Here is a 9328-nt window from a genome sequence, read left to right on the forward strand (position 1 = left end):
TCTTTTTTTTTTTTTTTCTTTGATATTGAGGATGAAACCCAGGGGTGTTCTATAACCGAACTACATCCCCAACCCTTTTCATATTTTATTGTATTTAATTATTTATACTTATGGGTTTAAATTTTTTTTTTAGTTGTAGATGGACACAATACTTTTATTTAATTAATTTATTTTTGTGTGGTGCTGAGGACCGAACTCAGTGCCTCACACGGGCAAGGCCAGTGCACCACCACTGAGCTTCAACCTCAGCCCTTATGTTTTATTTTGAGACAGAGTTTCACTAAATTGCTAAGAGTCTCACCGTGGTTGCTGAGGCTGGCCTTAAATTTGCTATCCTTCTGCCTCAGCTTCCCAAATTGTTGGGATTACAGGTGTGTGCCACTATGCTGGGCTAGTGCTCTGTTACTAATAAACAATGGTAAAATGAGAGCAGGACGTACAGTTTTGTGGTAAAGTGCTTAGCTAGCATAGTCTGGATTTGATCCTCAATGCCCGAGAATGCGCACACACACACACACACACACACACACACACGCACACACAAGGCATAATAAATACTAGAACATATCTAGCTGTCTTTTTCATTAATAGCATTTAAAACCAGGTTCCCAGATCTTCAAACTTTTTGAGGTAACAACAAGAAAAGGGAAGGAAAATACCTGAAAACGAGGGGCCAGTGACCTAAGAGGAAAACCAAGCAGGTATGATGTCACAGATGGTAAGATAAATTGTTTCCAGGAGGGAGTGGTCAATTGTGACAGATGCTGAGACATCAAGAAAAGATGAGAATAGAGAAGTGACCATTGGATTTGGCAACACCAGAGAGTCCTGTATGGGGATGGGTGGGTATCCTCAAGTAGGAAGCAATTTTGATACTAGATGGTTAAAACAATTAATGTCTATATTTGGTCAGAAAAGGTTAGACTCTGCTGTAGTTACAAACAACCCAAATATCTCAATGGCTTAACCAACAAGGGCTCATTTCCCCCTCATATAAAGCCTGCTATGGATCAGGGCACTCTCCATAGTAGCTCCCCTTCATTCCACTGGTACATTAGAGTGTGAGGCCACCTCCATCCTGAGCTCCACTACCTCAACACAGGGCTTTCAGGATTTCTTCAATAACACAAAGGCAGCTGAAGGGTTGTGCACCAGCAATGAAATGTTTCAACTTAGAAAAGATATACATTGCTTTAGTTCATAGACCATTAGCCAGAACTTGTCACATGGATCCGTCTAACTGTAGGGGTTGGGGCTGGGAAATGTAGGGGGAAACCATAGGCCATTTAGTAACAGTTTATCTCTGCCACAGTTTGCTGGAGTCATAGCATCTTTTCTTTCCAGTACTGGGGATTGAACCCAGGAGTGCTTTTCCACTGAGTTACAATCTCAGTCCTTTTGATTTTTTGAGACAGGGCCTCACTAAATTGTCCTCAAACTTTCAATCCTCCTGCCTCTGCCTCCTGAGTTGCTGGGATTACAGGTATGTGCCACCATGCCCAGCTCACCAGAGTCATCTTTGACCATTCCCAGTGATCAATGCCCTGATTGGTTGCAAAGCCACTTAGAAGAGTATGTGAGACATGGCTGTCCTGTTTCTCTGTCAGATTTTGCTGAAGGAGGTGGGGACCTCCAATTCCAGCCAGACCCAGATGCGTTTTAGCGCTTCTCCCTGTGCAGCTGACAAACAACTCTCAGGTTCTAACTTGCTGGAAAGCTCAGCACCCCAAACATTTGCTTGACTTGACATTGGCTCCCAAAGTCTACCTCATTTCAAAGCTGTCACCATCAGTGTTCTGGCAGAAAATTGACCTGGGGGGCTCAGTGTGTGGAGTGGTAAAGCACTTGCCTAGCAGCATTGGGTTTGATCCCCTACTGGGGGAAAGAACAACAAAGAATGGAGGGCTGGGGAGATAGCTCAGTTGGTAGAGTGTAGCACAAGGCCCTGGGTTCAGTCCCCAGAACTGCAAAAAAAAAAAAAGGAAAGAAAGAAAGAAAAGAAAGAGGTGGGGGAGAGAGAGAGGAGAGGGAAGGAAAGGAGAAAGAAAATTTACCTCATAAATGCCAGTGGTCTTTGCAATAGCTCTAGTTCTACTGGGATTTCTTCCTTCCTGAATCATCATCTAGAAGAAAGAGACAAAAGCAATTCCTCCCACTTTTTCTTCCGAGTCTTTCCTTGATAGAAACAGTAGTGGCTCAGAGAGATGGCATGAGGGAGAAAAGGATTCTTAGTATTTAATAAACATATATTATACTTACTATGTACAAAGTCCTCTGTCAGGTAGTAGGGTCATGGATATGAAACACAGTTTCATGGGGGTTACAGACAAGAAAGCAGATTGTTGGGATACTTGGTGACAAGAACACGGATAAAAAACTGACAAACCAATCAAGCACGTGGCAAGCACTGCTCAGGGTGGTTAGGGATGGCTATCCCTGAAAACACTTCTGAGGGGCTGGGGTTGTGGCTCAGTGGTAGAGCACTTGCCTAGCATGTCTGAGGCCTTGGGTTCCATCCTCAGCAGCACATAAAAAATAAATAAAGGTATTGTGTCCACCTACATCTAAAACAAAATATCTAATAAAAAAAAAAGAGAAAAGAAAACACCTCTGAGTTGGGTCTCAAAGGATGAGTAAGAGTTGACAAGCTTGTAAAAATGAAAAATTCCAAACAGGAAGCCAGGAGGAAAGGCATAGAGGGAAGGCAAACTGAAGATCAGTCTGAGGAAGTATGAGCAGCAGGGTACAATGGGAGGTCAGAATGTCTGAAAGAATGTGACAGTCAAGTGAAAATAAAGTCTGTATTATGGCTCCATTGGATGCAAGCCAGAGAAGCCAGGCTCAAAGAAGCCTTAGACCTAAAGAATGACTTTTGACTCATGAACAGGTGGTATTATAGCAACTAGGCTCATCGACCAGCTGCATCCCAGGAACCAACCAACTTCTGCACCCTGTCATTCATTTTTGCTGCTTTGCAAGTCAGCTTTTTTTTAAAAAAATTATCATCATTATTATCATTGTGGTGGTGGTGGCAGTAAAAACTACATATGACATAAAACCCACCATTTTAACCAAGTTTTGTTTCCAATGGTAGGGATCAAACCCAAAGCCTTGTGCATGCTAGGCAAGCTCCCTACCACAGAGCTGCATTCCTAGCACCTCCCTTTTTAAACCAATTTTAAGTGTGCAGTTCAGTGGCATTAAGTGCATTTAGTATTGTTCTGCAACCATCTTCACCATCCATCTCCAGAACTTTTTCATCTTCCCAAACTGGAAATCTACTTATTAAGCATTAACTCTCTCTTCTCCCCACTTTATATTTGCAGACCACTTTCTCTCCTAACTGGAACTGTTCCCCACAGCAATCCCCAGCTTATGCATCCCAGCTTCCTTACCAGAGAGATATGAGTATTTCTCTTTCAAATCTTCAAAAATCTTACAGATGGATTCTGATCGACTAGGTTTGGTTACAGATTCACTCACACCTGCAGTCACAGGGCTCAAGAGGCCATAATTGATAGCCCCTACCTGGAGCAGGGCTGCTACCTGGGAGACTCCCTGCCTAAAAAAGATAGACTTTGTGCCTGGGAGCAGCAGTTCTCCAAAGGACAGAGTTGTGCTCTTAAAAAAAGAAGGGGTCAGGTGTGGTGGCCCATGCTTTTAATCCAAGGGCTCAGGAGATTGAGGCAGGAGGATTGCGGAGTTCAAAGTCAGCCTCAGCAAAAGTGAGGTCCTCAGAAACTCAGTGAGACCCTGTCTCTAAATAAAATACAAAAAAGGGGCTGGGCATGTGGATCAGTGGGTAAGTGTCCCTGAGTTTAGTCCTTGGTACCTAAAACAAAACAAAACAAAACAAAACAAAAAAAAAAAAAAAAAAAAAAAAAAAGAAGAAGAAGAGGAGAGGGGACCCTAAGCAGATGAAATAAGAAATGCTCACCAAAGATAGGTTAGAGTCAGGTCACCAGGAGCCTTTGGAATGCCCAGCTTTATTCTGTTAGGGAGTGGAGCATTGTGGCAGCATTTTGATCAAGGAGAGCCATATGTACAATGAAGTTGGATCATGAAACTTGGTCTTTTCTTCCTTGAGATTCTTCTCTTGATCTTGTCTTTCAGGGTTGCTACAGAAGCTAATTTTAATCTGATGTTATCTGAATACTAACTGAGCCCCAGCTACTTCCTCTGACTTCAGGAATGATCTCTACCTGTTGGGAGCCCCACCTTTTCCCTCTAGGTCAGGAGTGATGAATGCTTAATCAGCCTGATCCAGCTCATCTCCTGTCTTCTGGGTCTCCTGACCTGTTTCAGTTAATGGCCTCCCCATTCACCTGGAAATCCTCCACCTGTATTTGGATCCTCTCACCTCCCCGCTCGGAAGTTCTATCCAATCCATTTTCCCTCCCAAGTGCTTATGGAAGCTTCCCCCACTTGTCTGGGCCACAGGCCCCACTCTGGCTCAGGTCTCAGTATATAATGTTTCCTGCCTGGACTTTATGCCCAGCTCCTCATTGGGTTCTTCTGGGAAGCCACAAACTTGTCTACCCTACTCACATTCTACAGCCAGCACTATACGAAGCCTCATACGAAGCCTCATCTCCTTCCATGCCTCCTGGACTCAAGCCATGTGGCCGTCTTAGTTCTTGACAGAAAGAGTGTGCCAACCCCTTGTTTCAAGTTTCATTCCATTGAAATCAACACAAAGAGAGGTTATAGTGCACTAAATGTTCCTTCCTTTCTCCCTCCCTCTCTCTCTCTCCCTTTCTTTCTTTTTCCTTCCTTCCTTCTTCCTCCCCCCCCTCTCTCTGGCAGTGGTGGGATTGAACCCAAGGCTTTGAATATGCCAGGCAAGTGCTCTACCACTGAGCTATATCCCCAGCACTATGTGGCTATCTTAATATTAGCTAAATATATTCAGAATTGTCAAGCCTTACTTCTTTGCAAATAGTAGTCCCTTTCCTAGTTAAATCCTTCCTATTTCTTCTCTTGGTGTAATCTGATGCACAATTCCAGGCTCATGTTCATGGTTACCATCCTCCTTTCTATAGACTTACCTCCTTCCCTCTGTTGTGTCCCAGAGCACAATGTAGATGATTCATGTCACATCTATTAATTACTGTGATGACCACATAATTTACTATCCAAATCAGGATACTTTCAAGAATGAAAGGGAATGCTGTTAATTGCTTGGTTTGATAGGTGTTCCCTCTTCTGCTCCAGGTAAACTGGAAGGTACAGTCACCTTTCTTCACCCAACAGCACTGAAAATCTGGGTGTTGGTCTGCTGTTTATACCATTTGTGTCTTTCAGCAGCGCTGTGAGAGTGGTTTTGCTATCCCCATTTTTTAAATGATAAGATAGAGTCTCAGAGAGAGGAGACTTGTGGTTTCACAGCCAGAAGGCAGCAAAGCTAGATATCTAAATCCTGGACTCTTTTGACTCCACACCTGTTCCTCCAATACCAGAGCAATACTGTGTCTAGGTTAATGATTTGTGGTCCCCTGGGATGAAGTGGCAGGGTAGAAATGGAGTCTTACTAATAAAGAAGGTCTCAGTATGTGCTCATTTTATAGATGACTTCTTGAGGATCGGAACTGTGTGTTTATGTGCTCTTTTCCTCCTCCCCTAGAACATTACTTGCTATATCATTCATGCATTCAATTAGCATTTATTAAGTACCTACTGTGTACCTGTGTGGGACCCCAGATTTTGTCTCTCCTAAATATATTTCTTTGGCATATTTGGAGATGGTTATTTAAAGAAACTGCAGACAGATATAGCTCTGAAAATCTGTTCTTTAGTAAAAGAAATTCACACCTATCTACATTAGTAAAGAAAGCAACAGATGCAAACAGGCTTTCTCTTTGAGATCTCCATATCTGCCTAGGAAAGATCTTTTCACAGGAAGAAGAGATTAGAAGTCTGACACCTGACCCAGACAGATTACCACAGGTGGTCTGAGGGCTGCTAACTTGGAGACTTCCTGCATAAAAAAGACAGATTTTGACTGTGGTGCATGCCTGTAATCCCAGCTACTTAGGGAAGTTGAGGAAAGATTACAAATTTGAGGCCAGCCTAGGCAATTTAGTAACACCCTGTCTTAAAATAAAACAAAAAGCGCTGGGGATGTAGCTCAGTGGTAGAGCACCTCTGGGTTCAATTCCCAGGACTGGGCAGGGGGAGACAGCCCTTGGCTACCTGCAGCTCTCTTGAGATCCCATGGCTTGGGTCAGTCACTGCCTCCCCTCCTCCAGGAGCCTCAAACCCCTATTCCTTTGTGTAAAGCAAGCTATTTCATGAACTCCAACCATCTGGCCCTTTCCTTGAGTCTTACACTTTGTGCTCTTGTGCCTATGTGCATGATTATTCTTTTTCTTTTTGGTGATGCTGGGGATGAAACCCAGGGTTTCATGAACATTAAGTTTCGTTTGGCTTTTCTCCTTTTAACCTATATACTGTCTTTCAGTTTATTTTCTAGACTAAAGTTATAGCGCCTTCAGAGAGAAGAGAAAAATCAACATATCCCTGCATCTGGTACCGTGTTGGTGCTACGAGGGTGAGCGACACAGCCCAGGCTCTCCCAGGGCTTACAATCAAGTGGGGAAACTCCATATAAACACAGTCACACAAGTGAACATAGTTACAAATCACGATTAATGGTAAGAAGGAGAAACACTGGATATAAAATTTAAGAGATATTTTGAAGAGAAATTTAACAGGTTGTGGTCACAGATTTGATGGGGGCAGAAAGACGGAGATGGAGGTTGGTTTTCGCTTGAAACAGGCGCAAACTGGGCAAGTAATGAAGTCCGGTTTGAATGTGTGGGATTTGAGGTGTCTGGGGGACTTCCCTTCTAATCGCCCCGCGCCAGCCAAGTTAAATTGCGTTGCCCCAAACTGGAAAAATACGGCAAGTCACCGAAACCCGCTTCAGCCAGCCCAAATAGAGCGGGGCTCCGGGTGGGTACGGTGGACAGAGGGGCGGCTGCGGGGAGGCAGGGGAGAAGCAGAAGAGAAGGTGGGGGTAAGGGGTGTGTTCCTGCCGGGCCCGGTCGCGCTCCATCCTGCCAGGCAGGTCCTGCGGCGCCGCAGCGAGGGGAGGGGGCTGCTCAGAGCCCCGAAACCCGAGCAACCCCGGCTGCCTCGGCTGCGAGACCCGCCAATCGGGCTGTGCCTGGTGGCGGTGCCACGTGATCAGCCTCCCCTGCTCTCCCTCCCTGGCCTTCCAGGGAAGACCGGTATCCCCGCCATCCCGCCCCCGTCCCTTGCGTGCCGCAGCCGCCAGGGCTGGCTGGGATTCCGCCGCAGTCCGCTGCAGCGCTGGGAGGGGGAGGGGAGCCAGCGACTCGCAGCCGCAGCGCCCGCAGTGCTTTGTGTCAAGGTCGAGCGTGCCACCGTTGGCAAGGCTGCCTCCGAAATTCCTCCCTTAGAGCCCTCCCAGCCGTTCCCACCGCTTTCTGCCACGCGTCGGGCTGCAGCATCTCTGGTCCCCTGGACCACGGGACCAGCTTCTCCTAGGCTTCCTGCAAGGGCCAGGGCAGGTTTGGGAGGGGGTGAGCAACGGAAGGGTTTCAATTCATCCTTCCTCTCGAGCTTCCTAGTCAGCTTTCTCATGCACAGCACCTGGTTTAAACCCCATGCTGGGGCTGGGGGTACAGCGCAGTGGTAGAGTGCCCGCATACTATCAGGACTCCAGAACTGCAAAAGTAAATAAATAGGTAGCTAGAGTCTGAACCCCACTTTGGCTCCCATTGCTATATAAGAGCACATTTAGGCCCTTCATAAGCAAACCCCAGCCAAACCTTTTCCAGCCCCGCCCTGCTTGTCCTGGAGACCCCAGTCCTCTGGACCTTGCCTTTCCAGGAATAGCCATCGCTTGCATAGAAGCCTGTGGTGCCCTTTCCCCTTTTGTGATCCTGGCAAATCCCCAGAACCAATTTAATAATAATAATAATAAGGCAGCAGAGGGTGGAAGCTGGCACCAAAATGCCTCTTAGCAAACGCTATAAACTTTAAAGCTCACAGGGTTCCAGGAGGACAGATAAATAAGGCCAGTGAACAAAGGCCTAAGAAACACTTGTCTCAACAGCTGGGACCCAACTCACCATTCAGGCCAACAAGCTCCTTGGAGGAATTGTGTGTCTCAGGATGCCAGATTTCCTAAGTTTACAAGAAAAAGCCACAATTCCAGATTTTTATGTGTTATCTGTTTTGGGGAGTGGGGTGGGTAGTGGGGATCAAATTCAGGGCTTCATGCAGCAAAGCAAGCACTCTACCACTGAGCCACATTTCCCAGACCTTCATGTGGAATCTCTCAATTTCTAAATGTTAGTTTGATTTTTAAAAATCACCTCTGTGGGTCAGATGCAGCTCATAGATCTTCAGTGCATGACCTCTACTCTTTAGGGAAGAAGAGTTTTCATTAGGAAAACACTTCGAAAACCTATTTAGGGTGAAGGTGTGGCCTTGAATAGCCTTCAGTCTCTGAAAGGCAGCTGGCAACTTTTGTGGAGGCAACTAAGAGGACTTGGATTTGCTCCCAAAATGACTAGATTTCTTTCTTTCTTTCTTTCTTTCTTTCTTTCTTTCTTTCTTTCTTTCTTTCTTTCTTTCTTTCTTTCTTTCCTTCCTTCCTTCCTTCCTTTTTTTTTTTTTTTTTTTTTTTTTGGGGGGGGTGGTTCTGGGGATTGAACTGAGGGGCATTCCACCATTGAGATACCTAGCCCTTTTACTTTTTCTTTTTTATTTTAAGACAGGGTCTTACTAAGTTGCCTAGGCTCACCTCCAACTTTGCAATCCTTCTGCCTTAGCCTTCCAAAAACCTGGGATTACAGGAATGTGCCACCATGCCTGGTTCCAAAATAACTGGATTTTTAAAATAAGAGGTTCCATATTGAAAAGCTAAGGAGGGCTCAGCTGGTTGGCCTGAATTTGGAGGAATGGATTTGGGAAATTGGCGGGAGCAGAGGGTACTTAGGGAGTGGGAGGTTAAGAAGCTGGCCAGGACTATCTATCTACCCATCTGTGTCAACTGTCACGAATGACAGCAAATGTTTTCTCCCATCCTAGTGGAGGTTACATGAAGGTCATAAAGGGGCCTTTGTGCTTTCACTTGGTGTGGGAAGACAGGAGGGGAAACCCACCCCTCTGCCCCCAGGGCTTCACATAGTTCATTAGTACCTGCAGAAGGAAGTGGAGATCTCAGAGAGGAGGTGAACAGCCAAACAATGCAGTTGGTTACCAGGAGCTACTGGGAGATGGCTCATGGCTGAGGGACTGGGGACAAAGTGAAGGGAAACAAGAGCCAGATGAACTGTCTTGGGAACCAGGTTTA

Source organism: Sciurus vulgaris (assembly GCF_902686455.1).
Source record: "Sciurus vulgaris genome assembly, chromosome: 1".
Taxonomy (NCBI): Eukaryota; Metazoa; Chordata; class Mammalia; order Rodentia; family Sciuridae; genus Sciurus; species Sciurus vulgaris.